The sequence below is a fragment of the Stegodyphus dumicola genome, chromosome 7 (assembly GCF_044657685.1).
Source record: "Stegodyphus dumicola isolate Sdum_Otavi_A_Nest chromosome 7, ASM4465768v1".
NCBI classification, from domain to species: domain Eukaryota; kingdom Metazoa; phylum Arthropoda; class Arachnida; order Araneae; family Eresidae; genus Stegodyphus; species Stegodyphus dumicola.
Genome location: NC_140774.1, coordinates 141,085,671 through 141,104,292, shown reverse-complemented (window position 1 = coordinate 141,104,292; position 18,622 = coordinate 141,085,671). Strand labels below are relative to the sequence as shown.

The window sequence follows — 18,622 nt, the reverse complement described above, 5'->3', positions numbered from 1 at the left end:
TCATCTCGTTATCCCCCTTTGAGAAGCAGGAGACGGGGACGCCTCAACAAAATCTTGTCCAGTACGCCGTCACGCTGTGTATGCGGTCTCCCTGTAGTAACAGCGGACCATACTGCCTGTTAGATTAATTTTCAGTAAAATAATACAAAGTGGATTTTAAAATTCCCTGGACTATGAGCTTTACTCACATTCATGAGTACACAATTACTACGTAATCATGAGTACATACTATATCCTTCATTTTCCAATCATATTATTATCCAAACAACCGTGAACGTTTCGATCTGAAAAATGCACCAAACGAACAGAAAATCTATGCAGATCTTCCCAAATAAGTGCTGAGATAACCGGAGAAGGTTGTAGCAAGCAACAGAGAAATCATCGTATATATGAAAATTTGAAAGGCATTTTGAAGAAAGTTCCGAATGAGAATGTATAAAGTGTACAAGGTGCCTGTTTCGTAGCATTTTATCGAGCTGAATGTTATTAAATGTGTAATAAATAAGACGAATGTGTATTTTACTACTGAATAGATAGACATGTATAGGAAATTCTCCGACTTCAGATAAAGAATGTATTCAAAGTTACACTATATGTAAATAAAAATAGCGAAATGTTTCATATACGTCATTTTCTTCATTTGATGCATTCCTTTTCCTGAATATTAGTTATCGGAAGTCGTATCAGTCCCACCTTCTTCGAATAATCAAATTTCTCTTGCATTAAACGCCCACGGTCGTCTGCCTTTCCACTTTTTGTAACTTTCCTCTACTATTTCATATTCTTTAATTAATATCTATCGACTCCAATTTCGCATCAAATATAAATAATACTTAATTAAAGAGTTCCATACCTGTGTAACGTTAGGAAATGATTGAAAGCACCATTAAATGAGTAATTTTAGGAAATGATTGTTACTGTGTTATTTCCTGTAATTCATGGATAATGATCACTAAAACAGTGACTGAAACACCGCAACAACATCTTACCCTGATATGCATTTCTGAATAATATCCAGGTTCACAAAAATAATCGCTGAAAGAAAAATGGAAATACTGAAACATCACCTTCTCAATAGAAAGTCTAGATGTGAAGCATTCAATAAAAAGGCGACTTGATAATGTGCCGAAATAGCGCAGTTGGGAGAGCGTTAGACTGAAGATCGAAAGGTCCCTGGTTCGATCCCGGGTTTCGGCAGAGCCATAATCCTCGATAGTATAGTGGTGAGTATCCCCGCCTGTCACGCGGGAGACCGGGGTTCGATTCCCCGCCGGGGAGATGTTTTGTAAAATATTTCAATATATTTTAACAGCATCATTTTTCTCTTGTGTACTCGCATAATATTTAAAATGGTGATAAAATCGTTATAATAAATAAAAAATAAATTCTTCTAATTTTCAATGAAAGAAAAATTTTTGAAAACAAGATTTCAGTAAGAATAAAATAGTTTTACTTCAAAATCGATGAAGAATTTAACAATCGGTAAGTATGGAAAATTATTTTACTTCATATTCTCAGAAAACCGAATTCAATACGGTATGTTTCTTTAACTAAATATAAGATACTTTAACTAAAATTCTTTAAATTTCACCTGCAACTGACCTTCTACGCTTCTTTTCCCCACTCCAAAGAAAAAAATGTTAAAAAGAGCTATTGTTTCCGATTTCGATAAAATCACGCTAAAAATAGATGAAGATTTTTCCAACATATGCATTACCTTTCTCCGAAATTATGTAAATGCTTTTCCCAATGGAACGTAATTTAATCATTTGTAATTTTAAAACTTTTAATACTAAAACTTTCTTTGCGATTTTGCATAATAACGTAGGTTTTGGGATTTCAGTTTTGTTCTTTTTACCTCCCTCAACTACAGTTAAGCATTGCCAGTTTAATCAGCTCTCATTATGTGTAAATATAATTTTACAGTTTGTATCTTGAATCTCAAAGGCAGTCATTGTTACACAAAAGAGACTATCATATCTGTGTAGCTGAAAACGTTCACAGAAGTTAAAGTAAAATCTAAATATGAAAAGCATTTTATAATCCTCAACTAAATCCTATGCTACTTTTACAGGTGTAAAAACAGCAGAAATATAGACAGTGCTTATGAAAAAAAAAAAAAAAAAAAACCCTCATTCAGTAACCCATCTTGACGATTTCCTGAAGGACGCTACACATAAGAAAGGATCATATCTTATGAAGACTGCTGAGAAAAATGTCAAATTTATGAACATAATATATTTGCTTGAAAGCATTAGTTATGCCGAATATCAGCAAGACATAAGAGAAGTGTATTCTTCGTCTTGTTTAGATTTTAAATGTTGATGCTAGTCTAAGCATCTTCTTGACAGAGAAGTTATTAAATACAAGAAAAAAAGTAAATATAATGTGAATAAATATATATGTCCCAGAAGATTCGCACGATCACACATAAATACTAATTAGGCGATACAAAGAAACTAAGATGCTGAATATTTAGTATGATAAAATTTCAACAATTTAATTTTGGAAATTAAACTTTTCACATAGATATATATATATATATATTCGAACGTTCAGAATCATTATGCAATGCAAAATATATTCTCCATAAAGGCATTACAAAACACAAATAAAGAAAAATGACAAGAAAATATATTTCAAAATGCATGACCACGAATCATACTTAGACACCATATTTGTGCGCATACTACACTAGCGTACACTCGCCCATTTGTATGCTCGGGCTTCTTCACGACATTCGCCGACTTTAAAATAAAATCACTAACCGCAAACATACGGATGACAGAAGGAGGTGGAGTATTGCTTGTAGATTACAGGAAGGCTCATCTCAAGAGCAGGTGGTTACAGAGTTCAATGTAACAGCCAGAGTCGACTGAAATTTGTGTAACAGTTTCAGACCGAGATATCTGTGTCAAGAAGACCGGGATCCACAACGACGAATAACGTATATTATTAGGCATTTTCAGCGCGGACACAGAGTACTGCTTCAGGTGCACAGCTCTCACGTGAGCTGTTTGCTTCCACTGAAATACGAGTTTTATGGTCTAAAGTTGCCAAACGCCTTTATGAGGTAGGAGCGTATGCCGGAACACGCGCTCTTTGCGTCCTACTCACTGCAGCGATCAAGAGAGCGCGTTTAGCATAGTGCAGACAAGAAGCGCCTTGGAGTAGACTTCGGAAAATCACCGCGTTTTCCATGCATCAGAAGACATTCAGCCTGGACACTATTTCAGCGTACCTGTAACAAAAGAGAGCGTGGAAAACTTTAACATTCCTTCCTCATCAGGGAAAAGATCATTAGAGTGGTACAGGTGTAATGGTTCGGGCATTCGTTATGTTGGACCGCCGAACACCCCTGCATCTGCTTGACGAAAGCTCTCTCACTGATCTGAGGTGCAGAGAGGAAATCCTAAATCCTTATGTTGGACTTTTCATGGGCCGCAGTTTGTGCCGGAGTCCTCTTAATGGCGACAACGCTCATCCACATAGGGATCAGTTGGTAAACGTAAACAACAAGAACGGTTATAGAGAGTTCACAGCCCTATATTCCACTTTTCACCTGCATTGGCTTTGGGTCCTTATTAATGCAAAACAACACTCCTCTACATAGGAGTAAGCTGGTCGATGATTGCCAAGAGATTCATTCATGAAATGGCCAGCCAGTCAGTCATCTTCTCAACAGAAAGTCTAGATACGAAGCATTCAATAATAAGGCGGCTTCATAATGTGCCGAAATAGCTCAGTTGGGAGAGCGTTAGACTGAAGATCTAAAGGTCCCTGGTTCGATCCCGGGTTTCGGCAGAGCAATAATTCTCGGTAGTATAGTGGTGAGTATCCCCGCCTGTCACGCGGCAGACCGGGGTTCGATTCCCCGCCGGGGAGATGCTTTTTAAAATATTTCAATGTATTTCAACAGCATCTTGTCTACTCACATAATATTTAAAACGGTGATAAAGTCATTATAATAAATAACAAATATATTCTTCTAATTTGCAACGTAGGTAAAATTTTTAAAAACAAAATTTCGTTAAGAAAAAAATAGTTTTACTTCAAAATCGATGAAGAATTTGACAATCAGTAATTATGTAAAATTATTTTCACCTTAACCCTATAGAATATGTCTACGACGCTTTTCGGAGGGCAAATTCATCTCGTTATCCCCCTTTGAGAAGCAGGAGACGGGGACGCCTCAACAAAATCTTGTCCAGTACGCCGTCACGCTGTGTATGCGGTCTCCCTGTAGTAACAGCGGACCATACTGCCTGTTAGATTAATTTTCAGTAAAATAATACAAAGTGGATTTTAAAATTCCCTGGACTATGAGCTTTACTCACATTCATGAGTACACAATTACTACGTAATCATGAGTACATACTATATCCTTCATTTTCCAATCATATTATTATCCAAACAACCGTGAACGTTTCGATCTGAAAAATGCACCAAACGAACAGAAAATCTATGCAGATCTTCCCAAATAAGTGCTGAGATAACCGGAGAAGGTTGTAGCAAGCAACAGAGAAATCATCGTATATATGAAAATTTGAAAGGCATTTTGAAGAAAGTTCCGAATGAGAATGTATAAAGTGTACAAGGTGCCTGTTTCGTAGCATTTTATCGAGCTGAATGTTATTAAATGTGTAATAAATAAGACGAATGTGTATTTTACTACTGAATAGATAGACATGTATAGGAAATTCTCCGACTTCAGATAAAGAATGTATTCAAAGTTACACTATATGTAAATAAAAATAGCGAAATGTTTCATATACGTCATTTTCTTCATTTGATGCATTCCTTTTCCTGAATATTAGTTATCGGAAGTCGTATCAGTCCCACCTTCTTCGAATAATCAAATTTCTCTTGCATTAAACGCCCACGGTCGTCTGCCTTTCCACTTTTTGTAGCTTTCCTCTACTATTTCATATTCTTTAATTAATATCTATCGACTCCAATTTCGCATCAAATATAAATAATACTTAATTAAAGAGTTCCATACCTGTGTAACGTTAGGAAATGATTGAAAGCACCATTAAATGAGTAATTTTAGGAAATGATTGTTACTGTGTTATTTCCTGTAATTCATGGATAATGATCACTAAAACAGTGACTGAAACACCGCAACAACATCTTACCCTGATATGCATTTCTGAATAATATCCAGGTTCACAAAAATAATCGCTGAAAGAAAAATGGAAATACTGAAACATCACCTTCTCAATAGAAAGTCTAGATGTGAAGCATTCAATAAAAAGGCGACTTGATAATGTGCCGAAATAGCGCAGTTGGGAGAGCGTTAGACTGAAGATCGAAAGGTCCCTGGTTCGATCCCGGGTTTCGGCAGAGCCATAATCCTCGGTAGTATAGTGGTGAGTATCCCCGCCTGTCACGCGGGAGACCGGGGTTCGATTCCCCGCCGGGGAGATGTTTTGTAAAATATTTCAATATATTTTAACAGCATCATTTTTCTCTTGTGTACTCGCATAATATTTAAAATGGTGATAAAATCGTTATAATAAATAAAAAATAAATTCTTCTAATTTTCAATGAAAGAAAAATTTTTGAAAACAAGATTTCAGTAAGAATAAAATAGTTTTACTTCAAAATCGATGAAGAATTTAACAATCGGTAAGTATGGAAAATTATTTTACTTCATATTCTCAGAAAACCGAATTCAATACGGTATGTTTCTTTAACTAAATATAAGATACTTTAACTAAAATTCTTTAAATTTCACCTGCAACTGACCTTCTACGCTTCTTTTCCCCACTCCAAAGAAAAAAATGTTAAAAAGAGCTATTGTTTCCGATTTCGATAAAATCACGCTAAAAATAGATGAAGATTTTTCCAACATATGCATTACCTTTCTCCGAAATTATGTAAATGCTTTTCCCAATGGAACGTAATTTAATCATTTGTAATTTTAAAACTTTTAATACTAAAACTTTCTTTGCGATTTTGCATAATAACGTAGGTTTTGGGATTTCAGTTTTGTTCTTTTTACCTCCCTCAACTACAGTTAAGCATTGCCAGTTTAATCAGCTCTCATTATGTGTAAATATAATTTTACAGTTTGTATCTTGAATCTCAAAGGCAGTCATTGTTACACAAAAGAGACTATCATATCTGTGTAGCTGAAAACGTTCACAGAAGTTAAAGTAAAATCTAAATATGAAAAGCATTTTATAATCCTCAACTAAATCCTATGCTACTTTTACAGGTGTAAAAACAGCAGAAATATAGACAGTGCTTATGAAAAAAAAAAAAGAAAAAAAAAACCCTCATTCAGTAACCCATCTTGACGATTTCCTGAAGGACGCTACACATAAGAAAGGATCATATCTTAATGAAGACTGCTGAGAAAAATGTCAAATTTATGAACATAATATATTTGCTTGAAAGCATTAGTTATGCCGAATATCAGCAAGGACATAAGAGAAGTGTATTCTTCGTCTTGTTTAGATTTTAAATGTTGATGCTAGTCTAAGCATCTTCTTGACAGAGAAGTTATTAAATACAAGAAAAAAAGTAAATATAATGTGAATAAATATATATGTCCCAGAAGATTCGCACGATCACACATAAATACTAATTAGGCGATACAAAGAAACTAAGATGCTGAATATTTAGTATGATAAAATTTCAACAATTTAATTTTGGAAATTAAACTTTTCACATAGGATATATATATATATATATTCGAACGTTCAGAATCATTATGCAATGCAAAATATATTCTCCATAAAGGCATTACAAAACACAAATAAAGAAAAATGACAAGAAAATATATTTCAAAATGCATGACCACGAATCATACTTAGACACCATATTTGTGCGCATACTACACTAGCGTACACTCGCCCATTTGTATGCTCGGGCTTCTTCACGACATTCGCCGACTTTAAAATAAAATCACTAACCGCAAACATACGGATGACAGAAGGAGGTGGAGTATTGCTTGTAGATTACAGGAAGGGCTCATCTCAAGAGCAGGTGGTTACAGAGTTCAATGTAACAGCCAGAGTCGACTGAAATTTGTGTAACAGTTTCAGACCGAGATATCTGTGTCAAGAAGACCGGGATCCACAACGACGAATAACGTATATTATTAGGCATTTTCAGCGCGGACACAGAGTACTGCTTCAGGTGCACAGCTCTCACGTGAGCTGTTTGCTTCCACTCGAGTTTTATGGTCTAAAGTTGCCAAACGCCTTTATGAGGTAGGAGCGTATGCCGGAACACGCGCTCTTTGCGTCCTACTCACTGCAGCGATCAAGAGAGCGCGTTTAGCATAGTGCAGACAAGAAGCGCCTTGGAGTAGACTTCGGAAAATCACCGCGTTTTCCATGCATCAGAAGACATTCAGCCTGGACACTATTTCAGCGTACCTGTAACAAAAGAGAGCGTGGAAAACTTTAACATTCCTTCCTCATCAGGGAAAAGATCATTAGAGTGGTACAGGTGTAATGGTTCGGGCATTCGTTATGTTGGACCGCCGAACACCCCTGCATCTGCTTGACGAAAGCTCTCTCACTGATCTGAGGTGCAGAGAGGAAATCCTAAATCCTTATGTTGGACTTTTCATGGGCCGCAGTTTGTGCCGGAGTCCTCTTAATGGCGACAACGCTCATCCACATAGGGATCAGTTGGTAAACGTAAACAACAAGAACGGTTATAGAGAGTTCACAGCCCTATATTTCACTTTTCACCTGCATTGGCTTTGGGTCCTTATTAATGCAAAACAACACTCCTCTACATAGGAGTAAGCTGGTCGATGATTGCCAAGAGATTCATTCATGAAATGGCCAGCCAGTCAGTCATCTCCTCAACAGAAAGTCTAGATACGAAGCATTCAATAATAAGGCGGCTTCATAATGTGCCGAAATAGCTCAGTTGGGAGAGCGTTAGACTGAAGATCTAAAGGTCCCTGGTTCGATCCCGGGTTTCGGCAGAGCAATAATTCTCGGTAGTATAGTGGTGAGTATCCCCGCCTGTCACGCGGCAGACCGGGGTTCGATTCCCCGCCGGGGAGATGCTTTTTAAATTTTTCAATGTATTTCAACAGCATCATGTTTCACTTGTCTACTCACATAATATTTAAAACGGTGATAAAGTCATTATAATAAATAACAAATATATTCTTCTAATTTGCAACGTAGGTAAAATTTTTAAAAACAAAATTTCGTTAAGAATAAAATAGTTTTACTTCAAAATCGATGAAGAATTTGACAATCAGTAATTATGTAAAATTATTTTCACCTTAACCCTATAGAATATGTCTACGACGCTTTTCGGAGGGCAAATTCATCTCGTTATCCCCCTTTGAGAAGCAGGAGACGGGGACGCCTCAACAAAATCTTGTCCAGTACGCCGTCACGCTGTGTATGCGGTCTCCCTGTAGTAACAGCGGACCATACTGCCTGTTAGATTAATTTTCAGTAAAATAATACAAAGTGGATTTTAAAATTCCCTGGACTATGAGCTTTACTCACATTCATGAGTACACAATTACTACGTAATCATGAGTACATACTATATCCTTCATTTTCCAATCATATTATTATCCAAACAACCGTGAACGTTTCGATCTGAAAAATGCACCAAACGAACAGAAAATCTATGCAGATCTTCCCAAATAAGTGCTGAGATAACCGGAGAAGGTTGTAGCAAGCAACAGAGAAATCATCGTATATATGAAAATTTGAAAGGCATTTTGAAGAAAGTTCCGAATGAGAATGTATAAAGTGTACAAGGTGCCTGTTTCGTAGCATTTTATCGAGCTGAATGTTATTAAATGTGTAATAAATAAGACGAATGTGTATTTTACTACTGAATAGATAGACATGTATAGGAAATTCTCCGACTTCAGATAAAGAATGTATTCAAAGTTACACTATATGTAAATAAAAATAGCGAAATGTTTCATATACGTCATTTTCTTCATTTGATGCATTCCTTTTCCTGAATATTAGTTATCGGAAGTCGTATCAGTCCCACCTTCTTCGAATAATCAAATTTCTCTTGCATTAAACGCCCACGGTCGTCTGCCTTTCCACTTTTTGTAGCTTTCCTCTACTATTTCATATTCTTTAATTAATATCTATCGACTCCAATTTCGCATCAAATATAAATAATACTTAATTAAAGAGTTCCATACCTGTGTAACGTTAGGAAATGATTGAAAGCACCATTAAATGAGTAATTTTAGGAAATGATTGTTACTGTGTTATTTCCTGTAATTCATGGATAATGATCACTAAAACAGTGACTGAAACACCGCAACAACATCTTACCCTGATATGCATTTCTGAATAATATCCAGGTTCACAAAAATAATCGCTGAAAGAAAAATGGAAATACTGAAACATCACCTTCTCAATAGAAAGTCTAGATGTGAAGCATTCAATAAAAAGGCGACTTGATAATGTGCCGAAATAGCGCAGTTGGGAGAGCGTTAGACTGAAGATCGAAAGGTCCCTGGTTCGATCCCGGGTTTCGGCAGAGCCATAATCCTCGGTAGTATAGTGGTGAGTATCCCCGCCTGTCACGCGGGAGACCGGGGTTCGATTCCCCGCCGGGGAGATGTTTTGTAAAATATTTCCCCGGCGGGAGACCGGGGTTCGATTCCCCGCCGGGGAGATGTTTTGTAAAATATTTCAATATATTTTAACAGCATCATTTTTCTCTTGTGTACTCGCATAATATTTAAAATGGTGATAAAATCGTTATAATAAATAAAAAATAAATTCTTCTAATTTTCAATGAAAGAAAAATTTTTGAAAACAAGATTTCAGTAAGAATAAAATAGTTTTACTTCAAAATCGATGAAGAATTTAACAATCGGTAAGTATGGAAAATTATTTTACTTCATATTCTCAGAAAACCGAATTCAATACGGTATGTTTCTTTAACTAAATATAAGATACTTTAACTAAAATTCTTTAAATTTCACCTGCAACTGACCTTCTACGCTTCTTTTCCCCACTCCAAAGAAAAAAATGTTAAAAAGAGCTATTGTTTCCGATTTCGATAAAATCACGCTAAAAATAGATGAAGATTTTTCCAACATATGCATTACCTTTCTCCGAAATTATGTAAATGCTTTTCCCAATGGAACGTAATTTAATCATTTGTAATTTTAAAACTTTTAATACTAAAACTTTCTTTGCGATTTTGCATAATAACGTAGGTTTTGGGATTTCAGTTTTGTTCTTTTTACCTCCCTCAACTACAGTTAAGCATTGCCAGTTTAATCAGCTCTCATTATGTGTAAATATAATTTTACAGTTTGTATCTTGAATCTCAAAGGCAGTCATTGTTACACAAAAGAGACTATCATATCTGTGTAGCTGAAAACGTTCACAGAAGTTAAAGTAAAATCTAAATATGAAAAGCATTTTATAATCCTCAACTAAATCCTATGCTACTTTTACAGGTGTAAAAACAGCAGAAATATAGACAGTGCTTATGAAAAAAAAAAAAAAAAAAAACCCTCATTCAGTAACCCATCTTGACGATTTCCTGAAGGACGCTACACATAAGAAAGGATCATATCTTATGAAGACTGCTGAGAAAAATGTCAAATTTATGAACATAATATATTTGCTTGAAAGCATTAGTTATGCCGAATATCAGCAAGACATAAGAGAAGTGTATTCTTCGTCTTGTTTAGATTTTAAATGTTGATGCTAGTCTAAGCATCTTCTTGACAGAGAAGTTATTAAATACAAGAAAAAAAGTAAATATAATGTGAATAAATATATATGTCCCAGAAGATTCGCACGATCACACATAAATACTAATTAGGCGATACAAAGAAACTAAGATGCTGAATATTTAGTATGATAAAATTTCAACAATTTAATTTTGGAAATTAAACTTTTCACATAGATATATATATATATATATTCGAACGTTCAGAATCATTATGCAATGCAAAATATATTCTCCATAAAGGCATTACAAAACACAAATAAAGAAAAATGACAAGAAAATATATTTCAAAATGCATGACCACGAATCATACTTAGACACCATATTTGTGCGCATACTACACTAGCGTACACTCGCCCATTTGTATGCTCGGGCTTCTTCACGACATTCGCCGACTTTAAAATAAAATCACTAACCGCAAACATACGGATGACAGAAGGAGGTGGAGTATTGCTTGTAGATTACAGGAAGGCTCATCTCAAGAGCAGGTGGTTACAGAGTTCAATGTAACAGCCAGAGTCGACTGAAATTTGTGTAACAGTTTCAGACCGAGATATCTGTGTCAAGAAGACCGGGATCCACAACGACGAATAACGTATATTATTAGGCATTTTCAGCGCGGACACAGAGTACTGCTTCAGGTGCACAGCTCTCACGTGAGCTGTTTGCTTCCACTGAAATACGAGTTTTATGGTCTAAAGTTGCCAAACGCCTTTATGAGGTAGGAGCGTATGCCGGAACACGCGCTCTTTGCGTCCTACTCACTGCAGCGATCAAGAGAGCGCGTTTAGCATAGTGCAGACAAGAAGCGCCTTGGAGTAGACTTCGGAAAATCACCGCGTTTTCCATGCATCAGAAGACATTCAGCCTGGACACTATTTCAGCGTACCTGTAACAAAAGAGAGCGTGGAAAACTTTAACATTCCTTCCTCATCAGGGAAAAGATCATTAGAGTGGTACAGGTGTAATGGTTCGGGCATTCGTTATGTTGGACCGCCGAACACCCCTGCATCTGCTTGACGAAAGCTCTCTCACTGATCTGAGGTGCAGAGAGGAAATCCTAAATCCTTATGTTGGACTTTTCATGGGCCGCAGTTTGTGCCGGAGTCCTCTTAATGGCGACAACGCTCATCCACATAGGGATCAGTTGGTAAACGTAAACAACAAGAACGGTTATAGAGAGTTCACAGCCCTATATTTCACTTTTCACCTGCATTGGCTTTGGGTCCTTATTAATGCAAAACAACACTCCTCTACATAGGAGTAAGCTGGTCGATGATTGCCAAGAGATTCATTCATGAAATGGCCAGCCAGTCAGTCATCTCCTCAACAGAAAGTCTAGATACGAAGCATTCAATAATAAGGCGGCTTCATAATGTGCCGAAATAGCTCAGTTGGGAGAGCGTTAGACTGAAGATCTAAAGGTCCCTGGTTCGATCCCGGGTTTCGGCAGAGCAATAATTCTCGGTAGTATAGTGGTGAGTATCCCCGCCTGTCACGCGGCAGACCGGGGTTCGATTCCCCGCCGGGGAGATGCTTTTTAAATTTTTCAATGTATTTCAACAGCATCATGTTTCACTTGTCTACTCACATAATATTTAAAACGGTGATAAAGTCATTATAATAAATAACAAATATATTCTTCTAATTTGCAACGTAGGTAAAATTTTTAAAAACAAAATTTCGTTAAGAATAAAATAGTTTTACTTCAAAATCGATGAAGAATTTGACAATCAGTAATTATGTAAAATTATTTTCACCTTAACCCTATAGAATATGTCTACGACGCTTTTCGGAGGGCAAATTCATCTCGTTATCCCCCTTTGAGAAGCAGGAGACGGGGACGCCTCAACAAAATCTTGTCCAGTACGCCGTCACGCTGTGTATGCGGTCTCCCTGTAGTAACAGCGGACCATACTGCCTGTTAGATTAATTTTCAGTAAAATAATACAAAGTGGATTTTAAAATTCCCTGGACTATGAGCTTTACTCACATTCATGAGTACACAATTACTACGTAATCATGAGTACATACTATATCCTTCATTTTCCAATCATATTATTATCCAAACAACCGTGAACGTTTCGATCTGAAAAATGCACCAAACGAACAGAAAATCTATGCAGATCTTCCCAAATAAGTGCTGAGATAACCGGAGAAGGTTGTAGCAAGCAACAGAGAAATCATCGTATATATGAAAATTTGAAAGGCATTTTGAAGAAAGTTCCGAATGAGAATGTATAAAGTGTACAAGGTGCCTGTTTCGTAGCATTTTATCGAGCTGAATGTTATTAAATGTGTAATAAATAAGACGAATGTGTATTTTACTACTGAATAGATAGACATGTATAGGAAATTCTCCGACTTCAGATAAAGAATGTATTCAAAGTTACACTATATGTAAATAAAAATAGCGAAATGTTTCATATACGTCATTTTCTTCATTTGATGCATTCCTTTTCCTGAATATTAGTTATCGGAAGTCGTATCAGTCCCACCTTCTTCGAATAATCAAATTTCTCTTGCATTAAACGCCCACGGTCGTCTGCCTTTCCACTTTTTGTAGCTTTCCTCTACTATTTCATATTCTTTAATTAATATCTATCGACTCCAATTTCGCATCAAATATAAATAATACTTAATTAAAGAGTTCCATACCTGTGTAACGTTAGGAAATGATTGAAAGCACCATTAAATGAGTAATTTTAGGAAATGATTGTTACTGTGTTATTTCCTGTAATTCATGGATAATGATCACTAAAACAGTGACTGAAACACCGCAACAACATCTTACCCTGATATGCATTTCTGAATAATATCCAGGTTCACAAAAATAATCGCTGAAAGAAAAATGGAAATACTGAAACATCACCTTCTCAATAGAAAGTCTAGATGTGAAGCATTCAATAAAAAGGCGACTTGATAATGTGCCGAAATAGCGCAGTTGGGAGAGCGTTAGACTGAAGATCGAAAGGTCCCTGGTTCGATCCCGGGTTTCGGCAGAGCCATAATCCTCGGTAGTATAGTGGTGAGTATCCCCGCCTGTCACGCGGGAGACCGGGGTTCGATTCCCCGCCGGGGAGATGTTTTGTAAAATATTTCAATATATTTTAACAGCATCATTTTTCTCTTGTGTACTCGCATAATATTTAAAATGGTGATAAAATCGTTATAATAAATAAAAAATAAATTCTTCTAATTTTCAATGAAAGAAAAATTTTTGAAAACAAGATTTCAGTAAGAATAAAATAGTTTTACTTCAAAATCGATGAAGAATTTAACAATCGGTAAGTATGGAAAATTATTTTACTTCATATTCTCAGAAAACCGAATTCAATACGGTATGTTTCTTTAACTAAATATAAGATACTTTAACTAAAATTCTTTAAATTTCACCTGCAACTGACCTTCTACGCTTCTTTTCCCCACTCCAAAGAAAAAAATGTTAAAAAGAGCTATTGTTTCCGATTTCGATAAAATCACGCTAAAAATAGATGAAGATTTTTCCAACATATGCATTACCTTTCTCCGAAATTATGTAAATGCTTTTCCCAATGGAACGTAATTTAATCATTTGTAATTTTAAAACTTTTAATACTAAAACTTTCTTTGCGATTTTGCATAATAACGTAGGTTTTGGGATTTCAGTTTTGTTCTTTTTACCTCCCTCAACTACAGTTAAGCATTGCCAGTTTAATCAGCTCTCATTATGTGTAAATATAATTTTACAGTTTGTATCTTGAATCTCAAAGGCAGTCATTGTTACACAAAAGAGACTATCATATCTGTGTAGCTGAAAACGTTCACAGAAGTTAAAGTAAAATCTAAATATGAAAAGCATTTTATAATCCTCAACTAAATCCTATGCTACTTTTACAGGTGTAAAAACAGCAGAAATATAGACAGTGCTTATGAAAAAAAAAAAAAAACCCTCATTCAGTAACCCATCTTGACGATTTCCTGAAGGACGCTACACATAAGAAAGGATCATATCTTATGAAGACTGCTGAGAAAAATGTCAAATTTATGAACATAATATATTTGCTTGAAAGCATTAGTTATGCCGAATATCAGCAAGACATAAGAGAAGTGTATTCTTCGTCTTGTTTAGATTTTAAATGTTGATGCTAGTCTAAGCATCTTCTTGACAGAGAAGTTATTAAATACAAGAAAAAAAGTAAATATAATGTGAATAAATATATATGTCCCAGAAGATTCGCACGATCACACATAAATACTAATTAGGCGATACAAAGAAACTAAGATGCTGAATATTTAGTATGATAAAATTTCAACAATTTAATTTTGGAAATTAAACTTTTCACATAGATATATATATATATATATTCGAACGTTCAGAATCATTATGCAATGCAAAATATATTCTCCATAAAGGCATTACAAAACACAAATAAAGAAAAATGACAAGAAAATATATTTCAAAATGCATGACCACGAATCATACTTAGACACCATATTTGTGCGCATACTACACTAGCGTACACTCGCCCATTTGTATGCTCGGGCTTCTTCACGACATTCGCCGACTTTAAAATAAAATCACTAACCGCAAACATACGGATGACAGAAGGAGGTGGAGTATTGCTTGTAGATTACAGGAAGGCTCATCTCAAGAGCAGGTGGTTACAGAGTTCAATGTAACAGCCAGAGTCGACTGAAATTTGTGTAACAGTTTCAGACCGAGATATCTGTGTCAAGAAGACCGGGATCCACAACGACGAATAACGTATATTATTAGGCATTTTCAGCGCGGACACAGAGTACTGCTTCAGGTGCACAGCTCTCACGTGAGCTGTTTGCTTCCACTGAAATACGAGTTTTATGGTCTAAAGTTGCCAAACGCCTTTATGAGGTAGGAGCGTATGCCGGAACACGCGCTCTTTGCGTCCTACTCACTGCAGCGATCAAGAGAGCGCGTTTAGCATAGTGCAGACAAGAAGCGCCTTGGAGTAGACTTCGGAAAATCACCGCGTTTTCCATGCATCAGAAGACATTCAGCCTGGACACTATTTCAGCGTACCTGTAACAAAAGAGAGCGTGGAAAACTTTAACATTCCATCCTCATCAGGGAAAAGATCATTAGAGTGGTACAGGTGTAATGGTTCGGGCATTCGTTATGTTGGACCGCCGAACACCCCTGCATCTGCTTGACGAAAGCTCTCTCACTGATCTGAGGTGCAGAGAGGAAATCCTAAATCCTTATGTTGGACTTTTCATGGGCCGCAGTTTGTGCCGGAGTCCTCTTAATGGCGACAACGCTCATCCACATAGGGATCAGTTGGTAAACGTAAACAACAAGAACGGTTATAGAGAGTTCACAGCCCTATATTCCACTTTTCACCTGCATTGGCTTTGGGTCCTTATTAATGCAAAACAACACTCCTCTACATAGGAGTAAGCTGGTCGATGATTGCCAAGAGATTCATTCATGAAATGGCCAGCCAGTCAGTCATCTCCTCAACAGAAAGTCTAGATACGAAGCATTCAATAATAAGGCGGCTTCATAATGTGCCGAAATAGCTCAGTTGGGAGAGCGTTAGACTGAAGATCTAAAGGTCCCTGGTTCGATCCCGGGTTTCGGCAGAGCAATAATTCTCGGTAGTATAGTGGTGAGTATCCCCGCCTGTCACGCGGCAGACCGGGGTTCGATTCCCCGCCGGGGAGATGCTTTTTAAATTTTTCAATGTATTTCAACAGCATCATGTTTCACTTGTCTACTCACATAATATTTAAAACGGTGATAAAGTCATTATAATAAATAACAAATATATTCTTCTAATTTGCAACGTAGGTAAAATTTTTAAAAACAAAATTTCGTTAAGAATAAAATAGTTTTACTTCAAAATCGATGAAGAATTTGACAATCAGTAATTATGTAAAATTATTTTCACCTTAACCCTATAGAATATGTCTACGACGCTTTTCGGAGGGCAAATTCATCTCGTTATCCCCCTTTGAGAAGCAGGAGACGGGGACGCCTCAACAAAATCTTGTCCAGTACGCCGTCACGCTGTGTATGCGGTCTCCCTGTAGTAACAGCGGACCATACTGCCTGTTAGATTAATTTTCAGTAAAATAATACAAAGTGGATTTTAAAATTCCCTGGACTATGAGCTTTACTCACATTCATGAGTACACAATTACTACGTAATCATGAGTACATACTATATCCTTCATTTTCCAATCATATTATTATCCAAACAACCGTGAACGTTTCGATCTGAAAAATGCACCAAACGAACAGAAAATCTATGCAGATCTTCCCAAATAAGTGCTGAGATAACCGGAGAAGGTTGTAGCAAGCAACAGAGAAATCATCGTATATATGAAAATTTGAAAGGCATTTTGAAGAAAGTTCCGAATGAGAATGTATAAAGTGTACAAGGTGCCTGTTTCGTAGCATTTTATCGAGCTGAATGTTATTAAATGTGTAATAAATAAGACGAATGTGTATTTTACTACTGAATAGATAGACATGTATAGGAAATTCTCCGACTTCAGATAAAGAATGTATTCAAAGTTACACTATATGTAAATAAAAATAGCGAAATGTTTCATATACGTCATTTTCTTCATTTGATGCATTCCTTTTCCTGAATATTAGTTATCGGAAGTCGTATCAGTCCCACCTTCTTCGAATAATCAAATTTCTCTTGCATTAAACGCCCACGGTCGTCTGCCTTTCCACTTTTTGTAGCTTTCCTCTACTATTTCATATTCTTTAATTAATATCTATCGACTCCAATTTCGCATCAAATATAAATAATACTTAATTAAAGAGTTCCATACCTGTGTAACGTTAGGAAATGATTGAAAGCACCATTAAATGAGTAATTTTAGGAAATGATTGTTACTGTGTTATTTCCTGTAATTCATGGATAATGATCACTAAAACAGTGACTGAAACACCGCAACAACATCTTACCCTGATATGCATTTCTGAATAATATCCAGGTTCACAAAAATAATCGCTGAAAGAAAAATGGAAATACTGAAACATCACCTTCTCAATAGAAAGTCTAGATGTGAAGCATTCAATAAAAAGGCGACTTGATAATGTGCCGAAATAGCGCAGTTGGGAGAGCGTTAGACTGAAGATCGAAAGGTCCCTGGTTCGATCCCGGGTTTCGGCAGAGCCATAATCCTCGGTAGTATAGTGGTGAGTATCCCCGCCTGTCACGCGGGAGACCGGGGTTCGATTCCCCGCCGGGGAGATGTTTTGTAAAATATTTCAATATATTTTAACAGCATCATTTTTCTCTTGTGTACTCGCATAATATTTAAAATGGTGATAAAATCGTTATAATAAATAAAAAATAAATTCTTCTAATTTTCAATGAAAGAAAAATTTTTGAAAACAAGATTTCAGTAAGAATAAAATAGTTTTACTTCAAAATCGATGAAGAATTTAACAATCGGTAAGTATGGAAAATTATTTTACTTCATATTCTCAGAAAACCGAATTCAATACGGTATGTTTCTTTAACTAAATATAAGATACTTTAACTAAAATTCTTTAAATTTCACCTGCAACTGACCTTCTACGCTTCTTTTCCCCACTCCAAAGAAAAAAATGTTAAAAAGAGCTATTGTTTCCGATTTCGATAAAATCACGCTAAAAATAGATGAAGATTTTTCCAACATATGCATTACCTTTCTCCGAAATTATGTAAATGCTTTTCCCAATGGAACGTAATTTAATCATTTGTAAGTTTAAAACTTTTAATACTAAAACTTTCTTTGCGATTTTGCATAATAACGTAGGTTTTGGGATTTCAGTTTTGTTCTTTTTACCTCCCTCAACTACAGTTAAGCATTGCCAGTTTAATCAGCTCTCATTATGTGTAAATATAATTTTACAGTTTGTATCTTGAATCTCAAAGGC

The 18,622-nt window shown here is 36.0% G+C and overlaps 1 protein-coding gene and 13 non-coding genes across 14 annotated transcripts in view; 13 read left to right on the top strand and 1 right to left on the bottom strand.

Annotated features, from left to right (window-relative positions):
• The window catches only part of LOC118195034 (menorin-like), a 248,185-nt gene that overhangs the window by 174,517 nt on the left and 55,046 nt on the right, over positions 1-18,622 (bottom strand). The window lies entirely within an intron of this gene.
• Positions 1,125-1,197, top strand: TRNAF-GAA (transfer RNA phenylalanine (anticodon GAA)). Its single transcript has one exon. It is a non-coding gene; the product is annotated as a tRNA-Phe (tRNA).
• Positions 3,732-3,804, top strand: TRNAF-GAA (transfer RNA phenylalanine (anticodon GAA)). Its single transcript has one exon. It is a non-coding gene; the product is annotated as a tRNA-Phe (tRNA).
• Positions 5,274-5,346, top strand: TRNAF-GAA (transfer RNA phenylalanine (anticodon GAA)). Its single transcript has one exon. It is a non-coding gene; the product is annotated as a tRNA-Phe (tRNA).
• TRNAD-GUC (transfer RNA aspartic acid (anticodon GUC)) lies at positions 5,356-5,427 on the top strand. The gene has a single exon. It is a non-coding gene; the product is annotated as a tRNA-Asp (tRNA).
• On the top strand, positions 7,882-7,954 carry TRNAF-GAA (transfer RNA phenylalanine (anticodon GAA)). The gene has a single exon. It is a non-coding gene; the product is annotated as a tRNA-Phe (tRNA).
• TRNAF-GAA (transfer RNA phenylalanine (anticodon GAA)) lies at positions 9,432-9,504 on the top strand. Its single transcript has one exon. It is a non-coding gene; the product is annotated as a tRNA-Phe (tRNA).
• Positions 9,514-9,585, top strand: TRNAD-GUC (transfer RNA aspartic acid (anticodon GUC)). Its single transcript has one exon. It is a non-coding gene; the product is annotated as a tRNA-Asp (tRNA).
• On the top strand, positions 12,096-12,168 carry TRNAF-GAA (transfer RNA phenylalanine (anticodon GAA)). The gene has a single exon. It is a non-coding gene; the product is annotated as a tRNA-Phe (tRNA).
• TRNAF-GAA (transfer RNA phenylalanine (anticodon GAA)) lies at positions 13,646-13,718 on the top strand. The gene has a single exon. It is a non-coding gene; the product is annotated as a tRNA-Phe (tRNA).
• On the top strand, positions 13,728-13,799 carry TRNAD-GUC (transfer RNA aspartic acid (anticodon GUC)). Its single transcript has one exon. It is a non-coding gene; the product is annotated as a tRNA-Asp (tRNA).
• Positions 16,248-16,320, top strand: TRNAF-GAA (transfer RNA phenylalanine (anticodon GAA)). The gene has a single exon. It is a non-coding gene; the product is annotated as a tRNA-Phe (tRNA).
• TRNAF-GAA (transfer RNA phenylalanine (anticodon GAA)) lies at positions 17,798-17,870 on the top strand. Its single transcript has one exon. It is a non-coding gene; the product is annotated as a tRNA-Phe (tRNA).
• On the top strand, positions 17,880-17,951 carry TRNAD-GUC (transfer RNA aspartic acid (anticodon GUC)). Its single transcript has one exon. It is a non-coding gene; the product is annotated as a tRNA-Asp (tRNA).